Here is a 27,026-nt window from a genome sequence, read left to right as displayed (position 1 = left end):
CACTCTTGCTTTTTGTTTCGTGCTTGTATTTCTTCCCAAACGTTCTCCCATTGTCATTAGCGTGTTCCATAAAAACATGCATCCCGGCAGATCGAACGTGCTCCCCTGAGCCAGGCATCCTGCCCCTCACCTGCTCATCTTCCCTTACCTCTCTGTAGTTTCCCTGAGAATTTGCTCTTTATCCAATACACCATTTTTGCAATTATTCTACTGTTCAGAGACATTTAAACAAAGGCCTTTTCTCCTCTGAATGCAGAACCTGGCCGGGGACTCCAGTCCCCACACTGTTTTCCTGTGTGGCCCCTGGGGATCTGCTCTGGGGACTTGGGTTCAGGGGACCGGAGAGGAGGCCTGGGGTTCCCTTGTCAACCGCGTCTGTGCGGGTTCTGACCCAGGAACCCTGTCTGGCGACCACTGTGGCTTGTGGTGAGTTACTTCCCAGCTCTGAACCTGGCTGCTGAGAAGGACAGGAGGGTTGATTAGTGGTGATTTGCTGCCATTCTCCGAAGTCCTCGCTAGCACGTGGTGAAGTCTGATGACAGTACCTCCCAAGTGTCACTGTCTTGTTGGATTATGTCGCATCGTTTATGGAGCATCAGGTGTGTGAAGCGCTGCTTTATGTAAGGGTATGGTCACTTCAGTCAGCACTGACGTAACATTTCAGTAGGTTTTCCCGTTACATTCTAATAATGGTTATTTTGACACCTTAAAGGCTTTCTCAGTCCATTTACTGAAGTTCCCTTAAAGCTTTACATCAGTCGTATGCAAGAGTTAAAATGTCTTTTCTTGGCATAAAGTTTTAATTATTTTCAGTGGAACCAAAACCTCCTGAACCCCTTTCAGCATCATCTAAAACTTGAACTTTTTCTATTTCTGGGTAAAAAATCCGTTCACAAATGAGCTGTGCAATTCCATCACCCTTTTTGACTTCAGACTTTGCCAAAATTAAACAGTAGAACACCAACATTTCCTCTGTAATCTTCATCTATGACACCAGCCCCTACATCTATGAAGTATTTTGCAGCCAAACCAGAATGTGGAGCTTCTCTCCCATAGCACCCAGAAGGAAGAGCTATCTGAATGTCGGTTTTCACAAGGGCTTTCTCCATAGGTGGTAGTATGTAATCATAGGTGCTGTACAGGTCATAGCCCACGGCACGTGCATACCCCTTGGTCCAGGTGATGGTGTGCTCCGAGAGCCGGACAAGGTGGAGCTGCATGTCGCCCTCCCCCGCAGGCCGGGCCCACTTGCTGGGGGAGATGACTTGTGCCTCTTGAGAGAAGGGCATGGCAGGGCAGAACGTGAGCCCAAGAGGGAGCGGGGGGACAAGAGAGAGCGAGCAGGGTGAGACCAGCGCACTAAACTTCTGTTTTTTAACTTAGAGTTAAAAGAGCAAAGCAACATTTTCTCATATCTGAGTTGGAAGAAAATCCTAATTATCTCTAAATATGGAATGATTGTAAAATATGTAAGCCCCAAGTTGGGACACTTGTTTTTCTTAAGCCTCTGCGAACGTGATTTCCTTGAAATGTTTTATGTTGCACTGTAATATATACATATATATATATATATATTTTTTTTTTTTTTTAAGGGAAAGATTCAGTTTCTCTCTGGTTCAATACATAAAGATGGAGAGCATTCAGCAGTGATGTTCATGTCACATGGTGGCGTGAAGGGACCATATCTTCCTGGATGTGCATCTGTGCATCCAGCCATAGCACTTCCATGTGCTCCAGCTTTTTGTTAAGGAATCAACAAATGAATCATGACTCATTTCACACAACTTGTGGGATTTCCTTTTAACTAAGTTGGCTTAGATGTGAGAAAGTCCAGCAAAGTTCTTGCCTTATTATTAGGTCATTGGCAATGCTGACTGAAAACGGGGTGATTCTCCCTGACGGGAGTGGACCTCTGTCTGGCGGATGGTACCCCTCCTTGAGCTGTCTGGACATGGTCATCCAGAAGAAGCAGAAGCGTGTGCTGGCTCAGATGCTTGCGCTGTCCAGTCTCTGACGCTAGGACCTTCTCACAGAGAGGTCAGAGAACCACAGCAGCTTCCCACATGGAGGGGATGAGTGGAAGAGCATGACCTATCCAAAGATAGATACACAATGAAGTTCACTTTTTGAGATAAAATTTGTAACTCTAGTGTTTCAATGAAATTTATTCCTGTTTGAGGATCGTGGGATATCTTTTAAAATAACAAAACCCTTCTAAGTCCAACTCTAGCCAGTGTGTAAATTCAGTGTATTTTAGGAGATACTATAAATGTTCTGTTGCTAAAATGGCAGCCAACGTAGTGAAAAAGCAGAGCTGCATCAATGGGAAGCAGGGATGGGCTGGATTCCGACACAATTCCGAGAACCAACTTCAACAACAAAACTTACACGTACTGGTCTTACTTGATATTGTGGATTCAAAAACAGAAGAGATTCTGCCTCTACAAAGTGAAGGCAGGGGGCTATGTTTTATTTCTTTTCAACTTTATGAGGTACATCATAAAATCTTAAGACCTTCAGAAGAGAAAATTATTGAAAGTTACCTTTGTTGTCTTATTTAAATAAGGCTTTGTGGTCAAATGCTCCAAGTCAGAGGGAACCATCAGAGTTCTCTTGAGACAAATCCATAGCGCATCCCAACAGGGCTTCTAGTTCAGAGTTTCTTATGTGGGAATTGGCACTATTGCAGCAGTTTCCAAGATACTGGATTTTAAAAGATATCACAATTAATGTATGGAAAAAACATTGGCTTGAAGTTTCTATTGTTAGAAGATATTGGCTAAACATTAAAAAATGGAACTTTTGAGATGAGAGCTATCTGATGGTTGCAGTTCAGTTTTCCAGCTCCTGCCCATCCTCTTTATCGATGCTTGGGTAGTTTGGTTGGTTGGACTCAGCGGATGGAAGGTCCAATAATGGATATGCCTGGATCATTCTGTTCCCAATAATTGAGACCTGACTATTTCCGATGACCTAACTTCTGAGAGTGATGAACTGGAAATAGGACTTGGGATGTGGTAGAGACCAAAGAAAAACTTAGGAGGCAATCCTGTTCAAAGTATTTACAAAAATAAAGCCAATCAAAGGTGCCTCTTCTATGACTCTTTAGTTCTTGGTCTTCAAACCAAAGAGAAGAATGACACTTCCTGTTTGGAAGGCTGGAGCGTTGAGGAGGATTTTTCATAAACCACTATGCTTAAGGTTAGATTTTAATGCTATTTGGGTAGTGAATTTCATGCTGTTTAAAACATTGGAGAAACTTCTGTAGGAAATGAGATTTAAAAATGAAAGGAAGAGAGGAAGAGATTGTTTTGACTTATAGAAAACTGTTTCCAGGGTTAATCGATGTTACTGCTTTCAAATAGGTTTTTAAAGAACAGGCTGGCTAACTGGTAGAACCTAAAACATCAGATGGGGAGACTTTGTGCTTGATCACTAGAGACTGAGCTGTCCCAGGACGCTGACCCCGTTGTGTAACTCTTGTCACCATCTCATTAGCTTTTAGAGCCCACCGAAGCACAGCCACATTTATCGAGTCTTGGGAAAGTTTTTGTTTAATGTAGGCTAACTTTTCAGTAGTTAATGGAAATGATGATCAAAGTTTGCTGGTTAATTAGCCATTTTAAGCATAGTCATTGCCTGAAATATGTTTTTCCTGTCCACACAGTGTATTTTTTCTCTCACCATTAAGCAGTATTTTAATTTGAGTTGCCACTTGAGCAACAGGTGTCAGGTTATGCAGTGGGAATAAGACAGCTCCCTGTAGTAAATCCATCCGATTGCAAACTCACCCGAGTGCTTCGCGTCCCCTCCCTAATCTTGATGAGCATTTCTAGGTAATATTAAGAGCTAAACATGTGAGTTCCTTACAGAGCTTAAAAGCTATGTGTCTCAGTGTAATAAAGCTCTAGGTGAATTCTTGGCAGTGATGCATACGTTTTATGTGTGCCGTGATTATCTCCAGTCATAATTATTTAATACGCGTGGCATGTGTAACATTTATCTTCCAAAGGGAAAAATGATGTGGCATAATTCTAGCAGATTATTTATGTTGTTTCTGCTTAAAATGTTTGGTAAAAAATGCTGTGTATCTGTCTTTGAAACCCCTTCTGTTCTATTTTTAAATGGCTGTATGAAAATAAAGAAACTAAGCAGAGGAAGTAATCTTGTTTCTTCATATTTCCTCTTGTAAATTACTGTAAATTCCTAATGTTCATTGAATTGATCTGCGGATGGGAACTGGCTGATGGTGAGGGTGTCCCCCTAACTGTTTGATGAGCAGTTCAGTAATGTTACCCATTCTATAAATTTGCGCAAAGATTTGAAAGTTTCATTTGCCGTTGTAGACTCGGAAAATTTGTGTGTTTTTTTTTTTTGTGGTACGTGGGCCTCTCACTGCCGTGGCCTCTCCCGTTGCAGAGCACAGGCTCCGGATGCGCAGGCTCAGCGGCCATGGCTCACGGGCCCAGCCGCTCCGCGGCATGTGGAATCTTCCCAGACCAGGGCATGAATCCGTGTCCCCTGCATTGGCAGGCGGACTCTCAACCACTGCGCCACCAGGGAAGCCCCAAAATTTGTGTTCTTATTATCAAATATTGAATAACTAAATTTCAGAAAAATAACTTATGGAATAAGTTAAAAAATTTAAAAACATTTCTTCCTTTTGTGTGTTTGAAAACTAGACAGCAGGCTAGTAATTTCTTGCCTTTTCAGATAATTTCATTTGTGTTCCGGCAGTACTAAGTGTTTTATCTATCTGTCAGGGGTCCTTCTGCATGATGGTCTTAAATTCTAATGTGCTCATTCATTGTGTTGAACCAAAAGAATACATTAAATGTCTAAAACAATATGAAAGAAGAGGAACACCACTTGGTTAATACAGTGAAAATTAAAGCTATGTATTTATTCCCAGTGGAATCCTGAAACTTATTGATAAAATGAGTATTGGTAATTGCTCTGATCTGCAAAGTATTTATTTTTTTTCTTTGTACAAAAGTGTATTCATCTGGTATATTCAGCGTTTTAGTCAGTAATATAAAGTGTTAACTTCAAAATTTAAAACAATTTTTCATTATTACTTTACTATCAATATATGTTGAAAATTCAGTAGGTTCTAGAGGTATAGAACAAGTAATTTATGGTATTTTTTTCTAATTTCATTTTATCATAAATATATATTTTACATTAAAATGTGCTTATAGGGCTTCCCTGGTGGCGCAGTGGTTGAGAGTCCGCCTGCCGATGCAGGGGACACGGGTTCGTGCCCCGGTCCGGGAAGATCCCACATGCCGTGGAGCGGCTGGGCCCGTGAGCCATGGCCGCTGAGCCTGCGCGTCCGGAGCCTGTGCTCTGCAACGGGAGAGGCCACAACAGTGAGAGGCCTGCGTACCGCAAAAAAAAAAAAAAAAAAAAAAAAATGTGCTTATAGTGTAAGGCATTGAAAAACAAAGGAGTACAAAGTAGAAAATGTGTCTCCTGTAATTCTACAATATCAGATGTTTACTACAATATGTTAATATTTTGGGGTGTGTCATTTGTTCTTTCCATGCCTGTGAATATATTTTTTAATAGCTATATTGGTTTAAAATACCTTGGATGTACAGTGATTTATTTAATGCATCTCTTGTGTATAGTTAAGGGTGTTGCTATGAATTTTTGATAGAACTGTTATCAGTGTTTTCCCTCTCAACGTCCACGTTGCTAGATTCTCACTGAGATCTTGTCCACATGTTTCTCTCTGTTGACAAGTGCTTTCCAGCAATGGTGGTGTTTGGCCCGTCCCATGAGTCTAAGGGGCCTCAGGCCACTTTGAAAGCTCTACTCCTGGAGTGCCTGTTACCTTCTGTCTCTCACCTCATCCCTTTAGATTGGGGCAGTTGAGATTTTCAGAGATGAGCCAGTTGTGGAAACTTGGCCTTGATTCAGTAACAGGAGATCACATTGCGAAGATCACATTGCGAGATGGGCTACACATAAGTTACTTGTTAAAAAAAAAAAATTATATATTTCGGCTGTGCCGGGTCTTAGTTGCCACATGTGGGATCTTTAGTTGTGGCATGCAGACTTCTTAGTTGTGGCATGCGAACTCTTAGTTGCAGCATGCATGCAGGAACTAGTTCCCCAACCAGGGGTTGAACCCAGGCCCCCTGCATTGGGAGCTCGAGTCTTACCCACTGGACCACCATGGAAGTCCCTAGGTTATTCTTTAGTCAAGCAATTAATAAAAATTTGAACTGATGAAAGAGGACTCCAGTGGTCATCTGAAATTCACACCCTGCCTATTTTTTGAGGAGGGTAGTGTCAACACATGTGGGGCTTTCTATGTTTGATAGAAGACTGAAATTACATCCTGAGGGAAGCTGTCCATTTCCACAAAGCTTATGTGAGTTACTGAGTGGATGAACTTGTACTGTGAGAGCAGAAAGGGAGGGACACACTCCTTGCGTGCTGTGGGTAATAGTGGTTAACAGTAAACTTTGGCTTCACACAGCTTTGTAGAGTCTCGGTTTAGTGCTTAACATGACTGAGCCAGAGCTGCTCCAGCGTAATGAGAATACGAGTTCCTGCATCATGAAATCATCATAAGGGTTAAATGAGCTAAGTCGTGGATGTCGCTTAGCACAGGACGTCTTAACACTCTAGCTCGTCTTTGTTCTTGTCACCTGCAGGTTAGGGCAGCGCTTTGCCAACTTGACTTTGGATTAGAGTTGCCTGGAGGGTTTGGGAAAACAGATTTCTAGCCCCCAGCCCCAGAGTTTCTGATTCAGCAAGTCTGGGTGGGGCCTGAGTATTCGCATTTCTACTGAGTTCCCACGTGGTGATGATGCTCCTGGCCAGGGATCACACTTTGAGTACCTCTGGGTTAGGGCATTATAAGGGCAGGTATTATTTTGAACCAATAAATGATATAACTTTTTCTTTTTGGCCACCTGCATGGATAACATTTAAATCACTTCAAACTTATCATCTAGTCCCATTTTTTGTAAGTGGTCAAATCTGAATTGTTTTGGATTATTGTAGAAATTTAAAGCTGGAATTACATAGTTATTTTAGAGCTAGAATGATGTAGAATTTTGAGGATTTTGATAGCCTTTAAGATTATACATAATATATGAGTATGTAATATTATATGAGTATATAATATTGGCTTAATTTTAATGAAAGTGGTTTAAGAAAAGTCATTTTCCTTTGATACAGACTCTGTATATGTTTCTGATGGATCTAGTTCATTAAAACATGGGATTTTTTTCAGAATATAAAAATAGATGCAGAATTTAAAACAATATTAGACTGTGAGCTTAAATTTTTCTTTTTTCTTTTTTTTTTTTTTTTTTTTTTTTTTTTGCTTCCTTGTGAAAAATCTGCAGGGACTAGGCTCCTTTTCACGGCATTATTTCTACCAGATGTTTAAAACAACTGGAATCGTCTTGAGTATTGTCATGAGTTGCCATTGATTGGCCATCATCTGTGAGAATGAAGCTTCACTCATGCAGTTTTCTTGATGAGTACAAGACAGGGGCAGGCACTGAGTGTATGGTGTTGACACACTTAATTTAGTACTCCTTCTGAAAAGCTATTACATTGACTATTAATTGGCCTTCTGATAAAATTTCTGCTTAATGCAAATGATGAAAAAAATGCACCCTTGGATAGTAGCTGCTGCTTCTGAAATAATTCTCATGCCCTGAGATCTCATTAGTGACAGCAAGCACATCCACTTTCCTTGTGAACGTAATTAGGTTTCTTTTAAATATAATGATGAAAATATATTAGACTGTGATTAAAAAATATTTTAAGCAAAATCCTTAACTTAGAACTTTACAGTTTGTTGTTGTTCTGTTGCTTGGTCTCTTTCTTAGCAGTTTGAAAAGCAAAGAGGAGCTTGTCTGAGTTCAATCCTTCACCAGGCTGTGCTTTTCCATGGCAGTGCCTCTGTCTGCAGGCACAAAATTTAGCAGTTTCAAACCCAAAACACTCCAACTTGCATTGTGGTTTGAAAAGCACAAGCGGTGAATAGGAAGTAGGTTTCTGCTTGTGTTTTCCTGGCTTAATCTTGTCTCTCCTTTATTTTTCTCTTTCTGGTTCTCCCTTTCTCACCATCTTCTGTTTTAGGATTTTTTAGTCAACTCTAGTAACTTACTCTGGTGGTTTCTGATGATGTGAGAGCCGTCTTATTGTTAAAGTTCTTGTGTGAAAAATTGTGAAGTTTAAACCAAAAAAAGCAAAACCTGAAACCAGTGGCTTCTTCACAACGTGTAGAGCATAGGAATTTATTACTTTCTGGTAAAGGGTTTACAAATTATGAGACTGTCCTGCCTTGCTCTATCTTTTTATTCATTTGTCACAAAATCCTTTATTCTCTTTCAGTTTCACAACTCTCTGCAGCGAGCATCCGTCATTTTTATTATAGGAAAAAAAATTGGAACCAAGTTTTAACTGTGTCCATTGAGAGGCTACGGTTACATTTACTTCTTTTTTTTTAAAAAATAAATTTATTTATTTATTTTTGGCTGTGTTGGGTCTTTGTTGCCGTGCGCGGGCTTTCTCTAGTTGCGGCGAGCAGGGGCTACTGTTCATTGTGGTACGCGGGCTTCTCATTGCGGTGGCTTCTCTTGTTGCGGAGCATGGGCTCTAGGCGCACAGGCTTCAGTAGTTGTGGCTGGTGAGCTCAGTAGTTGTGGCTCACAGACTCTAGAGCACAGGCTCAGTAGTTGTGGCACATGGGTTTAGTTGCTCCGTGGCATGTGGGATCTTCCCAGACCAGGGCTCGAACCCGTGCCCCCTACATTGGCAGGCAGATTCTTAATCACTGTGACACCAGGGAAGCCCTACATATACTTCTTAAGTATTAGCAGATTCCGCTTACAGCGGTGCATACTTGGGCCCTGTAGGAGTGACCGTCAGATGGCGTGAACTACAAGGTCAGTTAGTGGTCTTGAAACTTGTGGCTGTCTCCAGTGTTGGCACTGGAGACATTTGGGGCTGGATTGTTCTTGGTTGCGTGGGACTGTCCTGAGCGTTGTAGGAGGTTTAGTGGTTTTCCCTGACCTGTACCAGCTAGTGTCAATAGCACCCTCCCCCAGTTGTGACAACCAGAAGTGTCTCCACACCTGTCAATGTCCCTGGGACAAACACTCTACAGGAAGAGGTGCATTTGACTTGGTGGCCCAGTGAACAAATATGTAAATCTGTAAACAGCCTTCCTACTTAAAATATACATTGATATTTTCTATTCTTTTCTGTTACATTTCATTCATTTCATACCAATTTATTTAAATTTATTATTATTATTATTATATTTTGGCTGTGAGGCATGAGGGACCTTACATTTTTTGGGCGTTTTTTTTCTAACATCTTTATTAGAGTATAATTGCTTTACATTGTTGTGTCAGTTTCTGCTGTATAACAAAGTGAATCAGCTATACATAAACATATATCCCCATATCTCCTTCCTCTTGCGTCTCCCTCCCACCCTCCCTATCCCACCCCTCCAGGTGGTCACAAAACACTGAGCTGATCTCCTTGTGCTATGTGGCTGCTTCCCACTAGCTATCTGTTTTACGTTTTGGGTTTTTTTTTGCGGTACGCGGGCCTCTCACTGCTGTGGCCTCTCCCGCTGCGGAGCACAGGCTCCGGACGCGCAGGCCCAGTGGCCATGGCTCACGGGCCCAGCCGCTCCGTGGCATGTGGGATCCTCCCGGACCAGGGCATGAACCCGTGTCCCCTACATCAGCAGGCAGACTCTCAACCACTGCACCACCAGGGAAGCCCTGTTTGTGTTTTTTACAGATTTTTTTCCTGTAATTGATATCTAGTCTCATAGCGTTGTGGTCGGAAAAGATACTTGATATGATTTCAATTTTATTAAATTTACCAGGGCTTGATTTGTGACCCAAGATATGATGTATCCTGGAGAATTTTCCATGAGCACTTGAGAAGAAAGTGTATCCTGTTGTTTTTGGATGGAATGTCCTATAAATATCAACTAAGTCCATCTTGTTTAATGTATCATGTAAAGCTTGTGTTTCCTTATTTATTTTCATTTTGGTTGATCTGTCCATTGGTGAAAGTGGGGTGTTAAAGTCCCCTACTATGATTGTGTTACTGTCAATTTCCCCTTTTATGGCTGTTAGCATTTGCCTTATGTATTGAGGTGCTCCTGTGTTGGGTGCATAAATATTTACAATTGTTATATCTTCTTCTTGGGTTGATTCCTTGATCATTAGGTAGTATCCTTTTTTGTCTCTTGTAATAGTCTTTGTTTTAAAGTCTATTTTGTTTCAGATGAGAATTGCTTATCCAGCTTTCTTTTGATTTCCGTTTGTGTGGAATATCTTTTTCCATCCCCTCACTTTCAGTCTATATGTGTCCCTAGGCCTGAAGTGGGTCTCTTGTAGACAGCATATATATGGGTCTTGTTTTTGTATCCATTCAGCCAGTCTATGTCTTTTGGTGGGAGCATTTAATCCATTTACATTTAAGGTAGTTATCGATATGTATGTTCCCGTTACCATTTTCTTAACTGTTTTGGGTTTATTATTGTAAGTCTTTTCCTTCTCTTGTGTTTCCTGCCTAGAGAGGTTCCTTTAGCATTTGTTGTAAAGCTGGTTTGGTGGAGCTGAATTCTCTTAGCTTTTGCTTGTCTGTAAAAGTTTTAATTTCTCTGTCGAATCTGAATGAGATCCTTGCTGGCTAGAGTAATCATGGTTGTAGGTTTTTCCCTTTCATCACTTTAAATATGTCCTGCCACTCCCTTCTGGCTTGCAGAGTTTCTGATGAAAGGTCAGCTGTTAACCTTATGGGGATTCCCTGGTATGTTATTTGTTATTTTTCCCTTGCTGTTTAATATTTTTTATTTGTATTTAATTTTTGATAGTTTGATTAATGTGTGTCTTGCCGTGTTTCTCCTTGGATTTATCCTGTATGGGACTCTCTGTGCTTCCCGGACTGATTGACTCTTTCCTTTCCCATGTTAGGGAAGTTTTCAACTATAATCTCTTCAAATATTTTCTCAGTCCCTTTCTTTTTCTCTTCTTTTTCTGGGACCCCTATAATTCGAATGTTGATGCATTTAATGTTGCCCCAGAGTTCTCTGAGACTGTCCTTCATTCTTTTCATTCTTTTTTCTTTATTCTGCTCTGTGGTAGTTATTTCCACTATTTTACCTTCCAGGTCTCTTATCCGTTCTTCTGCCTCAGTTATTCTGCTATTGATTCCTTCTAGAGAATTTTTAATTTCACTTATTGTGTTGTTCATCGTTTGTTTGCTCTTTAGTTCTTCTAGGTCCTTGTTAAACGTTTCTTGTATTTTCTCCATTCTATTTCTAAGATTTTGGATTATCTTTACTATCATTACTCTGAGCTATTTTTCACGTAGACTGCCTATTTCCTCTTCATTTGTTTGGTCTGGTGGGTTTTTACCTTGATCCTTAATCTGCAGTGTATTTCTCTGTCTTCTCATTTTGCTTAACTTACTGTGTTTGGGGTCTCCTTTTAGCAGGCTGCAGTTTTGTAGTTCCCGTTATTTTTGGTGTCTGTCCCCAGTGGGTAAGGTTGGTTCAGTGGGTTGTGTAGGCTTCCTGGTGGAGTGGACTGGTGCCTGTGTTCTGGTGGGTGATGCTGGATCTTGTCTTTCTGGTGGGCAGGACCACGTCCGGTGGTGTGTTTTGGGGTGTCTGTGACCTTATTATGGTTTAGGCAACCTCTCTTCTAACGGATGGGGTTGTGTTCCTGTCTTGCTTGTTGCTTGTCATGGGGTGTCCAGCACTGGAGCTTGCTGGTCCGTGGGTGGACCTGGGTCTTAGTGTTGAGACAGAGACCTCTGGGAGAGCTCTCACCGATTGATATTACATGGGGCTGGGAGGTCTCTGGTGGACCAATGTCCCTAACTCGGCTCTCCCACCTCAGAGGCTCAGGCCTGACACCAGGCCGGAGCACCAAGACCCTGTCAGTCACATGGCTCAGAAGAAAAGAGGGAAAGAAAGAAAGAAAGAAAGAAAGAAAGAAAGAAAAATTTATTAAAATAAAAAAATTATTAAAAATTAAAAAATAAAAAGTAATAAAAAAAAAAAAAAAAAAAAAAGAAAGAAAGAAGGAAGAAAGCAGCCAAACCAAAAAACAAATCCACCAATGATAATAAGCGCTAAGAACTATACTTAGAAAAAAGAAAAAAAGGAGAGACAGAACCCTAGGACAAATGGTAAAAGTAAAGCTATACAGACAAAATAACACAAAGAAGCATACACATACACACTTACAAAAAGAGAAAAAGGAAAAAAATATTTATCTATATATATAAAAAAAAGGAAGAGAGCAACCAAATCAATAAACAATTCTACCAATGATAATAAACTCTAAATACTAAACTAAGGTAAACATAAAACCAGAAACAAATTAGATGCAGAAAGCAAATCCCAAGTCTACCGTTGCTCCCAAAGTCCACCACCTCAATATTGGGGTGATTCGTTGTCTATTCAGGTATTCCACAGATGCAGGGTACATCAAGTTGATTGTGGGGATCTAGTCTGCTGCTCCTGAGGCTGCTGGGAGAGATTTCCCTTTCTTTGTTCGCACAGCTCCTGGGGTTCAGCTTTGGATTTGGCCCCGTCTCTGTGTTTAGGTCGCCTGAGGGCATCTCTTCTTCGCTCAGACAGGACGGGGTCACAGTAGCAGCTGATCCGGGGGCTCTGGCTCACTCATGCCGGGGGACGGGAGGTGTACAGATGCGGGGCGAGCCTGCGGCTGCAGCGGCTGGCATGACGTTGCACCAGCCTGGGGCGCGCCCTGTGTTCTCCCGGGGAAGTTGTCCCTGGATCACGGGACCCTGACAGTGGCGGGCTGCACACGCTCCCGGGAGGGGAGGTGTGGACAGTGACCTGTGCGTGCACACGGGCTTCTTGACGGAGGCAGCAGCAGCCTTAGCGTCTCATGCCCGTCTCTGGAGTCCGCGCTGATAGCCGCGGCTCGCGCCCGTCTCTGGAGCTCCTTTAGTCGGCGCTCTGAATCCCCTCTCCTTGTGCACCCCGAAACAATGGTCTCTTGCCTGTTCGGTAGCTCCAGACATTTTCCCGGACGCCCTCCCGGCTAGCTGTGGCGCACTAGCCCCCTTCAGGCTGTGTTCACGCCGCCAACCCCAGTCCTCTCCCTGCGCTCCTACCGAAGCCTGACCCTCAGCTCCCAGCCCCGCCCGCCCCAGCGGGTGAGCAGACAAACCTCTCGGGCTGGTGAGTGCTGTTCGGCACCGATGCTCTGTGCGGGAATCTCTCCGCTTTGCCCTCCGCACCCCTGTTGCTGTGCTCTCCTCCGCGGCTCCGAAGCTTCCCCCCCTCTGCCACCCGCAGTCTCCGCCCACGAAGGGGCTTCTTAGTGTGTGGAAACCTTTCCTCCTTCACGGCTCCCTCCCACTGGTGCAGGTCCCGTCCCTATTCTTTTGTCTCTGTTTATTCTTTTTTCTTTTCCCTACCCAGGTACGTGGGGAGTTTCTTGCCTTTTGGGAGGTCTGAGGTCTTCTGCCAGCATTCAGTAGGTGTTCTGTAGGAGTTGTTCCACATGTAGATGTATTTCTGATGTATCTGTGGGGAGGAGGGTGATCTCTATGTCTTACTCCTCTGCCATCTTGAAGGTCTGCAGCATGTGGGATCTTAGTTCTCTGACCAGGGATTGAACCAGCGCCCCCTGCATTGGAAGCAGGAGTCTTAACTGCTGGACCACCAGGGAGGTCCCTAAAAGTTATTGTAAGGATATTTTTCTGGATGGAGTGGGTCCCTGTGGCACTTAGTATTCACTATTTGTGGGATAAAGATATATTGTGGGTTTTCTTAAAGTGCGGTGCACCAGGGCTAAAGAACATGCTTTGTCCTGGGCTTCCTGTAGCTGCTGTGTGCAGAGATGGTTCTGAAAAACAGCAGCAGGTGAGGCAGCTGACCTGCCCAGAGCCGCTCCTCCCTGTGATCCAACACCTGCCACGCAAGATGGATCGTCCTGTTACAGACCTGTGGCTTCCTCGGTTCAGGAGCCAGAGGTTATGCTGTCAGCAGGAGAGGGAGTGCCGTCTTGGGCTTCAGGGGGTTTGCACAAGATTCAAATTGGAGGTTGCTCGTGGGGCCAGACTTCATCTGTGGAGGATCTATAGAATAAGAGAACTTTGTTATTCCTTTAGGAACGTAGATTAGATCTTAGGGCGGAAGGCTTTTTGAGTCTCGTACTACAGATCGGGGAGGTTTAAATTTCCATTTCTGTGAAGGAAGCATTTAGAATGTTAGGTGTATATGCATTGGAAATCCTTCCCTCCTCTTTGCATTTGTGTTTCTCATACAGATACCATGTGTGAAATATCAGTTACACACAGTTATGTACAGGATGATGGTTCTCTTAGGCAACAAATAAGAAACCTTCTGAGTGCCTTATAAATAATGTATTAAGATTAGGAAAGAAGCATTAACTTTATCTCCTGAAAAATTGGCTCCTGCATTTTCTATATTATTGTAAATATGTCTTTATGGAATGTTTTGATTATTTAATTGTTTTGAATGGTGGTTATTTTTTTTTGTTTAAAATTTTACCTGTATCTCAAATTAAGGCTATGAGAGCTTGTGAAAAAGTTGCTATGGTGACTATATATTTAGGCTTCTATCTCCAACTTAGGAATGGATTTGTGCTCTAAAACCTCATTTTAAAATCAGTTATTTGGAACTCTGTTGTTTTTTTCATAGAAACAATATTGCAAGTAATAGTTAGATTTCAGACTCAAGCAAAACTACTTACTTAAATCAGAAAGTAAAGGAAATTTCATATACTTCTAACTTTATAAATATAATAGAGTACTCAGTTTTTTCACCTCATGAATTCTTCTACTAGAAGAGGTTTAGCAAATGGTCTGTTTGGCACTTTTCCTTACCTTACGGGATTTGAAATAAAGTGTGTATAGGACCACAAGGTGCTTTGGAGGATTCATTCATTCCTTCAGTAAATATTTACTGTGTGCCTACTATGTGCAAGGCACGGGTTGAGGCCCTGGGGCCTTAACATTGCATAAAATGGTTAATCCCTCCCTGATGCCTGCTGGCAGTTGGGAGCTGACCTCTAAGTAATGCCCTGGGAATGGGGTAGGAGGCCAGCAAGGAGGCTGCCTGCAGGGCTTATTCTCTGATTGCTAACAGAACCCTGGGAAAGGGGCCCTGAGGTTCCAGAAGTTTCTGCTCCATAGACCTGTTTCTCAAATTCCCCTTCTACGCTGTCTGTTGTGCACTGGAGCCCGTTCTGAGCTCTACCATCGTGAGGTACTCATGGTTCATCTTTGTCTTCAGAGTGTCAGGAGAGCCTAAAGCACAGATGTGCCTGTAAATGTTCAACAACCCACTGATTTGTAGAGCTTGTTGGTTTCTGTGGTGTGAATGCTCTACCGCGGCCCATTTCAAGAACCAGTGTGACGTTGTCAGTGAGTGTGGAGTTGGGAACACACCATTTACACCATTATGTAACATTTCCACCCTGTGGATGAGAGAGACATGCATATCCTCAGACCACAGAGTGCAGTGAAACGCAGTAGTGTAATTAGGAAGGGGTGAGTTTTTATTTATTTCTTACCTTTGATTTTAACTGAACTTATTTAATTGTAAGTTTGCATAAGTAAATTTTAATGATGACTTTGTTAACAGTGGGTTTGCAGAATTCCTGACACTTTAACCGTGAGTTCTCGAGAGCCAGCACACCACTGAGACCGCCACGATGCCTTGCCAGAAATCCCTACGGCCAGATGTTAGAGTCCAGATTTTTTCCCATTTTAGAAAGGCAGTAGGGAAGGTGATCAGAACATGTACCATCCCCTGCGATGCTGAAGGCAGAACTCTGTAGTCCAATCATTGACGGCTCTGCGGGGACACGTGCCTTCTCACCAACATGCGAGTAAATGCATATTATAAATAAGCTTGCCTCGGTCCAGATTCGATTTTGCCAGCAAATGTGCTTCTCAGAAACTTAACGAAAACATGTTTGTTTCTGGAGCCATTTGATGTTGGAATTGTGGATAAGGCATTGTGAAGCTGTATTATTTGTTTGCAAATCAAGGATCGTTATTCCAGGTCTATGAGAACCTGTGCCTTTGCTTTCTCAGTTTGAAAGAGGGTGGAAACTCAGCAGCCCTCCTGCTGGGATCAGAGCTGCCCTGCAGGAGGGGCCGTGGCCCCGCCTCCCTCTTCCTCCTCTGCAGCCTCTGGCCGGGTGACTCCCTTTCGCCCTTGAAGACACTTTTCTGTGCTTCATTCTTTCTGCACAGCTTCTCGGCCCCGCCTCTCGCAGGGTTTCACCCCAGTCGATCTGCTGCTCTGTTCACCCTGGCACCTGTGTCCCGCCTGGCACTGATGGTACAGAGACCGCAATATCTGGAGTCCAGCCCCTGAGCTCATCCTCCAGGAAGTGGAATGAAGCTGACAGCTACCTCCGAAGAGCAAATTCCCGGGGTGGAAGTGCGTTCCAGAGTGCTTGGAGTATTGGTGTTGTGTCTTTGCAAAGCTTCTTTTCTTTCAAGTCCTGTGACCGAGACAGCTTTCGTTAGATTCTCATCAGTCAGACCCATTTCTTTGCACACGTGTTGTGTCTTGTTTATCAGGGGGCGTATATCCCAGGGATGTCACCTGGTGGTAGCTTCCAGGAAGGCGGCCAGGTTAGGGCACAGCAGCCACTCTTCCCGGAGCGCCCGTGCAAGCTGGCGCTCAGATTTCCTGACTCTCTTGTGGTTTTGAAGGCTCCCTGGGAATATTTGACGCCAGGAACTCTGGATCACTAATTTGAGGGGTTTTCCATTACTGTTATTTTATGAGGGGAAACTGATAAGTGAACTTACAGTTTCATCACATGTGGAAGTTTAATTCAGCCTTTCTTTCTTGGTGAAAGTATTGAATAAAGATCTTGTCTTTATACAGTCTTGTGCAACAGTCTGTTTTATTCATTTATGACACTTAGTGATGTCACAATTTGTGAAGTGACTTTTTTTTCCCCCTCCTAATTTACCACTTGCCTAAGTGTGTTTCACTGTCTGACAGGATTGAATCAGGCCAGTTTTAAGGTGGCAGCAGTTTATAAATAATGTGCTTCTTCCAAAGAAAAAGCAACAGCCTATTAATGGTTTGTTTACATGAAGTGTGTGTTTGTTTCTGGCAATTTTGATGTTAAGTGTCTAATTAGATTTGTTTTACAATAAGCACTAATTTGGCCAGTTTGGGAGTTTGTATTTTCCTTTCTTTTAGGCTAGTACGCAAGGTTCTAGGAACTGTGTTTAAATGTCCCAGCAGTAGCCTTTTCTGCATTTGCTATCATGCCTGTGTAGACAGACTGTACGGTCTATGGAGTCTCTTGTGTGTGAGAGTGATTTTATTGTCTGAGCAGTTTCCAGCTTCTGGATCATTAAGACATTTCCAGCATTTTCATTGATTTCAGAGATAAAACTCTTGGTGAGGAGTGTGGGCCCCATAGCAGTCAGGTTCTGGGTTGGTTTGCCACCGGATCCAGAATGCCCGGGGTCTCCTCAGCTTGCAGATGGTTTCCTGTTGTTACTTTCTTCTGCGTTGTTGTCTCTCTCACCTTTTCTTGCAGTCCTTGGGTCATTCATACTGTTGTTTCAAATTCCTTATATCGTGTCCAAGGTATTGACTGTGTTGACTTCATCGGCGGAGAGCAGGGTGATGCGCTGAGACCACTGTACAGATGTACAGACGGGGCAAAGTGTCACAGCAGAGGTTCAACCAAGGACCCTGGAATCCAGGGTTCAGGATCCCCCCCAGTGGTGGTTGGTTTTCTGGGGGTGGATACTGTCTTCTAAAAAGGTGTGAGAGGGCTTCCCTGGTGGCGCAGTGGTTGAGAGTCCGCCTGCCGATGCAGGGGACGCGGGTCTGTGCCCCGGTCCGGGAGGATCCCACATGCCGCGGAGCGGCTGGGCCCGTGAGCCATGGCATCTGAGCCTGCGCGTCTGGAGCCTGTGCTCTGCAACGGGAGAGGCCACAACAGTGAGAGGCCCGCGTACCGCAAAAATAAAAAATAAAAAAAAAATAAAAAGGTGTGAGATCCTTTTACAAGGAAATGTGGTGATCTATGGGAAATAATGTTTGTCCTGCAGGGATTCAGAGCGAAACCATTGGCTTCAAGCACATTTGGGAGGTTTTGCCAATTACAAGCGGTGGTGGACCACAGCCAGTTAAGGCAACCCTGTAGGTTTCTCGTTTCCCTGGGTGTTGAGAGGGTGTGATAGCAGTGCTCTTTGTATTTTGAGGATAAGAAGGGTCAGCTCCTGACATTAGTATCACTTGGTTGCTACTGCTGCTGCTGTTACGGTAATCACATTTTTTATTTTATTTTATTTTTTTAAATTAATTTATTTTTGGCTGCGTTGGATCGTCGTTACTGCACGTGGGCTTTCTTTAGTTGTGGTGAGCGGGGGCTACTCTTTGTTGCAGTGCGGGGGCTTCTCAATGCAGTGGCTTCTCTTGTTGCGGAGCATGGGCTCTAGGTGTGCGGGCTTCAGTAGTTGTGGCACGCGGGCTTCAGTAGTTGAGTTGTGGCTCATGGGCTTAGTTGCTCCGCGGCATGTGGGAACTGCCTGGTCCAGGGCTCAAACCTGTGTCCCCTGCATTGGCAGGCGGATTCTTAACCACTGTGCCACCAGGGAAGTCCCACATTTTTTAAGTAGTCAGGAATTTTGTTTATGATTCTCTTTTATTCCAATTCATGTAAAGTGATTCCTTATTTCTGGGTTTTAACTTTGAACATTTACATAGTAAAATGGGAAGATGGAGCAGAGAAAGTAGCAGGAATATTTCAAGGAAAAAAAGAGAATTTGAGGATATTGAGAAGAGATTTACACTGCTAATATATAACTGTGGTTATCAGAGTGATGTGATGGAATTTAAGAAATGTGTATTGATATTTAATTGAATGTTAGAAAATGTGTCTTTAATTCTGTCTTCTTTCTTTTAGAGGGGAGATCTGTGAATCTGCTGCAACCACATGCAGAATTCAATGCCTCTGTGCATTTTGTTTTTTCTGTGGAGAAGGTTCATTCTTTCATTTCGTTCATTTCTTGGCACATAGTAGGTGCACGGTGTGAGTAAAAGAATGAAGTAAAGTGAAGTAGTTGATGGGCATTATACGCCGGTGCAGCCTTGTATTATCAGCAGTCCAAGTTGTGATCCTTCCTATAGGAAAGGCGGAAACCGCAGCTGGAGGGTCAGGGACTCCGGGAACGTCCCTGGCTCTTTGTTTTGCATCAGCCTACTGTTTCCTGAGATTCTAGCTTCAGCCTACTTTAAAAGTACTTCTGGCTTCAGAGAATAAATAGTAAGATCTGGATGTTAGAGTGTTGAAAAAGTAGGAAGACGATGATATGGGTAATTGGTCTCATTCTGTGAACTAAGATACAGGCTGCACTCATCTCTTTCTCTCTTTTTGCAGGCTGTGGTTTTCTGAGTGTGCAAGCAGAGGCGTGAGGTTAGGGCATGATGCCCTGAGGACTTGCAGTGGTTGAGCTGCTGGTATTAGCTTGCCTATACTTTTCAAAGGGGTTGCAAAATGGATATGCAAACTGATATTAATTCATTATGTATTTATTGGGGCACCTTTCAGGCAGGAGCAGGGTGGGACACGAAGATGAAAGAAATAGACCTTTTCACAAGAAAACCAAGAGCTGTTTACAGAATCCTCATCTGTTGAGACAAGCATAATGTGAAGACGAATTTATTTGCTTAGTGTTATTTGAAAAAATATCTGAGTGTCTATTTTTTGTATATCAGTGGACTAAAAATTAAGGTTTTTTTCCTATCCTTTTACCATTCATTCCCTATTATTGAAATTATTTTAGCACGTGTATTGCAGTAGCTTTAGCTCCCACTTGTTGAAAATATGTATTGATGTCACCTTCCTTGAGAAAGCGCTAATATGCCTCCTGGTGGTATTTAAATACTACTGATCACTAACCCTGTGATACTTTCCCTTTCCTGGTTTCCTTGAGTTTACTTACATTGTTTCGTCAATTCTCAAATTTCTTCCAAAATGAAATTGGAGGAAGAGAAGGAGAAGCCTGCAATCTCAGCTTTGTGGCGGTTTGGTTCTGATTTCACTACATGCTCCACATCCAGATTGGGACCTTAAATAAACTCCTGGCTCCACCCACCATCCACCAATGACATCGCCCAGTTCCACGTCATTAGTCTTGAGCTCCCCTTCCCACCATGGACCCCCAACTCCAGGTGTCTACTGGGAATTGGATCCTGGATGTACCTCAGTCTGAATGCATCGTTTTTCGTCCCAAACTTCTTCGTCCTTATACTTGCCCCCTGCCCAGCCACCCAAGCCTAGACATCTCAGATTTGTCCCCCTCCTCCAAGGCGCCACTCACCCACCAAGCACCAAAGCCTTTTAAATAAGTCTCAGCTCTGCGTTTTAGTAGTTATTTGTGTTAATTGTGTTTTCACTCCACTGCTTTCCTATGAGTCTAGGCCCTCCTGACTTCTTCGCTATTGGACTAAGGAGCTGCCGTGTTTACCCTTCCAGTCCTTTCTCCAAACTCCTCCAAGCCTTCTGCAGAATAAGTGCAGATTACACTGCTGTGCATTCAGGGCAGCCCCAGGGTTTTCAGGATGAAGTTCACACGGCTGAACTTAGTCCCAGAGCCCTTCATCTTCCTCGGGTGATAACCTCAATCTCTTGACACTCTCTGAAATCATCATGGTAGCTGACGTTTATTGAGTACTTGCGACCTGCAGGAACCCTTCCAAGCACTTGCTCAGAATTAAGGAAAATAACATATGCAACAGCCCCTATGCAGCACTGAGACCCAAAATGTGGAGGAGCTGTCCAGGTCCCACAGCTGGGAGGGGTCATCTCTCTGAGCCTCAGTCGTCCTGGGGAGCCCATCCAAGGCTGGCAACCTCGCCCTTATGAAAGGAGTGGAGGGCACTGCAGATGATGGGATGACCTTGACTTGACCGACCCCTGCCCACCGCCCTAGTTCCAGGTCAGCCGTCGGGAGGTTTTCTGTAAGATGTAAATGGAAGGAAAGCAGAGATTCTGTCTTCAGAATATGTTCTGCCAAAAAGTAAGGTTTCAAAACTCTTTGTGCTTGGCTAAATCCATTAGATGGCACTGGATTTCAAAAGATTTGTGTGAAATTTTAGTATTAAAGTGATTTGTGGATTAGGGGAAATGTTCAACTTCTAAGGTATTTCTTTCATCTGTCAAATATGGAGGAGAAAGGATTGACACACAATTTGTATTTATTCTGTGTTCGCTTTTTAAAAAAACATTGCTAAGCAGGTAATACTAATGAAGAGTAGTTGCTATAAAGAATTTTATTATTTAGTTACTTTTTGAATAAACCTGCCAGCTGATTAAAATGAGCTTAATTTAATCAGCATTGTCTTGCATACTGAAGATAATTTGGGATAATGTCAAGGACACTTTATCTCTCCTTTGTAGAAGGTGGTGAGATAATGAGTGTAGCAAAAGGAGTCAGAAAATGTTTGAAGTTTTTCATGTTTGCCTCTGGGTGGATATTTAAAAATCACACTTTGTCTTTTTGCATGCAAATTAAACTGAAAGGCATTTTGTAATGTAACATTAGTGTTATATTTTACAAAACAAATTTGTTGAACTCTGATCTTTTGCTAATATTGGCTTGTGGTTGTCAGAATGAAGACTGACTTTTTGTTGTATATCAGTATAAACTGAACTTTCGTTCAGAACTTGGAGTGAACGGAAGTGGTGCGTTTGATGCGTCTTCAATGGGAAACAAGTGACTGAGAAGCAGTGACTCCCAGTTGTTCTGCTGTGCTTTTCTTAGTCACTTTTTGCTCCTGTGTCCCTCTCCTGCCCCGCAAAGTCAATGAATGCCATAGAATCTTCTGAATTCCTGTCTTTTAAAGCAGTTAAACTCTCTTTTTTTCTGATGATGCTTTTAGATGGACGCTAAGATATCAGTGGGAGTCTGGTTCAAATTGTGAAGTCAGCAGTTAAGAGATTACTAACCCCCAAGTGAGTCCCCCATACAAATGGCAAGTTGCCTTGGAAACAAGGTGGGTTCCTTCAGTTGGAAGTATGATCTTGCCTGTAAATGCCAGAGATGATGATTCGCTTACCTCTGTTGCACCATCTCTAGGTCTAACGTTGTGCCGAGATGCTTTCTGCTTAACTCCTTCTAAGTACTGATGGCTTGATGGAACCAGAGCCAAGTTTTCTTTTCTCGTGCTTCTAATTTTAAACATAATTTGCAAAATTTAGAACTAAGGAAGTGATCCTTTAAATTTCTGTTTTAGGATGGGAAGTTTTCCGCTACCTACTGCCAAAAAAATAAAGTATTATAGTTCACCGGATTTGACTGGCAAGGAATTTTAGTGATGAGTCATTTTGTCATAGATTCAACAGTGGAATCAGGGATGGGTTGCTTAGGGAGAGTATGTGAACGCATTGTTCTGTGAGGTGGTTATTTGATGAGCCGTGGCAGATTTCTCCTGTGAGCCTGGAATCACCTGATACATACGCACTCCATACAGCACGGAGTCTAGGGCGCAGGTTGATGGGAGGCTGCCCTTGCGACTTGAGGCTCAAATCGACTCCTGCTGCCCTCTCATGTAGACATTTGTATCTTGCTAGGTGCAGGGGTGGTGAGGGCATACGGAGACGAGGTTTTGAGGTCAGTGGAAGAGGCCCTGGCTTAATTTACCTGGCTAGCTGAGGAGGTAAAAAAGACTAGAGGGGCTTCCTAACCAAGGTCTCAACTCAGCTTCAGCAGACTCACCAAGGGGAGGCAGAAATCCAGAAGTGCAGGACGGTGGGCATGAGCAGTGGTCTTGCCTGGTGGTAATTGTGGTGCTGCGTTTCTGGGCTGAGCAATCACATTGCAGCCTCTCATCCCTTTGGTCTGTGGTTCAGGGGTTGGGGATAGTTGAGGCTGGTGCCCTAGACTGTGGAGTCCATGTACAATGGCATATCTTTGTGGGACAGAGGGAAGTGTCACTCATGCATACATACTCCACAAAGCTCAAGTCGCATCGCTGGGGCTGTGGGTTTTCATCACGGACCTTTTAATCACAGTTTAGAGTAAAGCATTGATTGAAAGGCTCTCTGTGTGTGTATGGTTTTCGCTTGTCTCATTGTGCCTGTCTGTTTCCTACGTGATGTTGGACTTTTGATTAATAATACATATATTTTTAAACTTAGATCCCCAACCCCCAGACTATGGAATTCATCAAAAGAGTCACTCCTGGGGGAGTCTCTCATTTACAGTTCATTAATGCAGCTCTTCCTGAGTCAATGTGTAACACGTACTGATTGTCAAGCTAAATTGTGTACAGATGAAAACACCTTGTTGTTGAATCCTGTGTCTACCCCTCGCTCACTTTTGGAGAGATGTATGTTAGGAGGTTGGCAGTGGCAAGGAGACGGGAGCAGGGCACCCATGGATGAGGACCTGCTGCCTCTCAAATCTCAAGCCCCGGAGCTGGAAGTTGAGACAGATTTGAGGTTGAGGCTCCAGGTACAGTGCAGGGAAGGGACTCCAGCTCTTTACCTTTCTTAGCTTAGCCAGGAGGAAAAGTGGCTATGCCTTCAGCATGCCCATGGCATTTAGAGTTCTCTTCTAAGCTGTGGGTTTTTTGGTGTGGGTTTTTTTTTTTTTTTTTGTATATGACACTATACATTTAATTTTTAAAATGCTGATGAAGCAGAGAATTCATCTTGCTTATATAATATTTAAAGTTTTTCAGTGACAAGCTTGAGATTCTCCTTCTGTTGTGAGTTTGTTTTTATTAGTACAGCTGTATTACTACTATTATAAAACACTATTGGCCCAAATATATATATATATATATATTTTTTTTTTTGTGGTACGTGGGCCTCTCACTGTTGTGGCCTCTCCCGCTGCGGAGCACAGGCTCCGGACGCGCAGGCTCAGCGGCCATGGCTCACGGGCCCAGCTGCTCCACGGCATGTGGGATCTTCCCGGACCGGGGCACGAACCTGTGTCCCCTGCAACGGCAGGCGGACTCTCAACCACTGCGCCACCAGGGAGGCCCCCAAATATATTCTTTTGCTGTTGTTTTGCTTACTCGACCAGTAAAACTGTAGCTTTATTTAAATGAGCTTTTAATGAACCACGAGAGCAAGTAAGGCTCAGAGAATGACTAAGGGTTTAGTGTTGTCTGTGTCATTAAAGTGAGTTCAGTCATTAGAAAGCTTACAAATTGATTTAATAGTTTTTTTTTTTGGCCCATGTCTACACAATAATTCATTATTACATCATTACCTTTGATTCTGAGGTTCATAGGGCTTCTTTCCCAGTTTTACCATCATCTCTTTGAGGGGAAGCTGCATGTGCTCATGGTAAAATCACAACAAATGCCACCTCCTCCAATTTGGTGTCAACCCATATATGTGTGATTAGCCAATTTCAGATTCATTTTGTTCTGTCTTACTGTGCAGTCTTGCTTTTTATTAACACTTCAGCAATAGCGTAATGTAGTTGTAACCTCATGGATGGGTACAAACGGAACCGTGGCCCTTGGTAACGGGGATGGGAGGGGGAGGGGTTTACATTATGTCTGACAAGTGGGTAAGCCAGCTGATGGCTACACCATTTGCATGTGTTCATTGTGGTTTGCGGTTGATACACTCAAGGCTATTAGTTGAGCATAACTCTTAAATTGGGAATCTAATTAGTCTGAAGGCTCAGTGGGTGACACACTGTGTCACCCTGAGGGACAGCAGAATTAAATCCCAGCTCTGAAATATAAGCTGGGGAGTGTCGTAGGTGAATAGATTTCACTGTGATTTCCAGATGAAGCACAATATCTTTATTAAGCATCTCTGTCCATGAAATATTACCTTCTTAAAGGATGCTGTTAGCTTTTCTGGGACAATAACCTTTGATCATCCACAGGTAGAAGCTTGTGATGGTGTTGGTCTCCTTGGTTGTTCAGGTAGGGAATGTCTTACCCGCTCCTACATGGTATATTGTTTGAAATGACACTGTTAAATATTTACCTCGTTAGATTCCCTTCTTGTGAGTAGATAACATACTGCACTAGTCTATATAACTGTGCTAGTGTCTCTTAGTTTTCCTTTTCTTTTTCCTTTTGGCTGTGCCACACAGCTTGCAGATTCTTAGTTCCCTGACCAGGGACCGAACCTGGGCCCCAGCAATGAAAGCGCCGAGTGCTAACCGCTGGACCATCAGGGAATTCCCTACCATGTTTTTAAAGGTGTATCCTTGAGTCAAAGGGCAAAAAAAAAAAAAGGTAAAGGTATCGATATGTGTGATCCTAACTATAGAAACTCCTAGATTGACCTATGGGAAGAAAAAGTCATTTTTGGAATAGTGATAGTTTAGAACTGTATGTTATGGAACAGCCTTACTTCCATCATAAAATACAGGTATCTCCAACTACTTGATTTTTATTGTTAGTTTTTTTGGAATGTTATACTGTGATAGAACTCTCACATTTTTACTGCATTTTCTGTCTGTTGCATTTATTCTTTACAGGCAAATCTGCCTATGAAACCTCCCTGCCATTGTTCAGAGATGTGTTGTTTTACGTGATGCCATCGTTATCTTGGGGGTTCAGAAGCATCATCATCATCATAGTCTGGTGTTAGGAAGAATATTGAAAAATGTGGCAAACACAGAGAGTTCCCCACCAGAAGCAAAATCAAGTGCATGTTGTCTTTTGTGTTTCTTGCCGATTTTGCTTTGATACCACAGACGAAGTGATTCAGTGGAGTCTGGCTTACTCGTTGAGGCCAATCATGTTCCTTAGGTGAAGAAAGGGTCTTAAAGGCATCTTCAAGTTCAGTGTCAGTTTTAGTATTTTTCCACATACTTTGGACCTCCTCCAGGGCCGGAAACATGATGCCTTTCTAAAGAGTTACAGGTCTTTATTTCAGAGTCAAACAATTCGATATATTAATGTTGAGTGTGCAAAAGATGTTCATGAGACCAATAATAATCAACTTTTTCTGGATATGTGCAGCCCTTACATGAAGAAATCAACAGAGACAGACGGATGACTCAATGGCTATGGCAGTAAAATGGCTTTGGAGGCCGTGTGGCGTCTGGGCCTAGAGTCTTGGTGACCTCACTTAGGCAACTACTTGACTTACGTCCCCTGCCATTTCCTGTATGAAGACAGAATCTGCAACATCTTTGACTCTTTTAAAAAGCTCTTCTGATCAAGACTGAGTGATGATATCTTTAGCATGGTTACCCTCAGATATGTTCAGAAACTTTTAGGTAGTGGTATCAAAATTATGTTAACTTGGTAAGGTGGGGTGTTAGCTTTAGTTAATCAAGAATGAATAGAATTCGACTCCAAGACTTGTAGGTGCTCATAGCCTGGAGTTTCCCAGAAGGCTTTGCTGTTGACTTATTAGATGCTCCAGGTCAGTGAGGTTGGGAGAAAATAAGATCTCTGAAGCTGGATGGATTTGACTTCCAATTTCAGATTCATTCTATACTTATAGCTAAGCTCTAGTCATATTAATTTTTCTGAGTCTCAGTTTTCTTTTCAGTGAAGTGAGATGTAAAAAGCTGCTCTGTGTTTGTGTGAGGGGTTGAGGGGAGGATGGAGGGCACCTGCAGAACTTCACTCTGTGCTTATTGTGATGTTGAATTTTTCTAGCAAGCCTTCTCCGTTCCTTTTCCTGTCGTTTTCCCCTCTTATTATTGGTGTATCGAAGAACTTTGCCTCAGTCTGTAGTTACTCTTGAAACTGATCCTCAGTTCTCCAGAAGTATATATTTATCAACCACCACACTATCACTTAATAATAGCTAACAGTAAGCATGCGCTTGTGTTCTGAAAGTCGACACGCCTTCTCTCTGATTTGTCACAAGTCCAGGAGGAGAGGTCCTGGCACTAGATTAGTTTCCTATTGCTGCCATAACAAATTACCACAAACTAGTGGTTTAAAACATCACACATTGGGCTTCCCTGGTGGCGCAGTGGTTGAGAGTCCGCCTGCCGATGCAGGGGACACGGGTTCGTGCCCC

At 43.0% G+C, this 27,026-nt stretch overlaps 1 protein-coding gene and 1 pseudogene across 2 annotated transcripts in view; one reads left to right on the top strand and one right to left on the bottom strand.

Annotated features, from left to right (window-relative positions):
• PARD3 (par-3 family cell polarity regulator) overlaps positions 1-27,026 on the top strand; it is a gene marked incomplete at its 5' end in the record, with an annotated part of 523,272 nt that overhangs the window by 101,474 nt on the left and 394,772 nt on the right. The window lies entirely within an intron of this gene.
• Positions 800-1,289, bottom strand: LOC307050161 (deoxyuridine 5'-triphosphate nucleotidohydrolase, mitochondrial-like; annotated as a pseudogene). Its single transcript has one exon. The product of its transcript is annotated as a deoxyuridine 5'-triphosphate nucleotidohydrolase, mitochondrial-like (transcript).

The sequence above is a fragment of the Hyperoodon ampullatus genome (genome assembly GCF_949752795.1).
Source record: "Hyperoodon ampullatus genome assembly, chromosome: 3".
Lineage (NCBI taxonomy): Eukaryota > Metazoa > Chordata > Mammalia > Artiodactyla > Ziphiidae > Hyperoodon > Hyperoodon ampullatus.
This window is presented reverse-complemented; position numbering and strand designations above follow the sequence as displayed.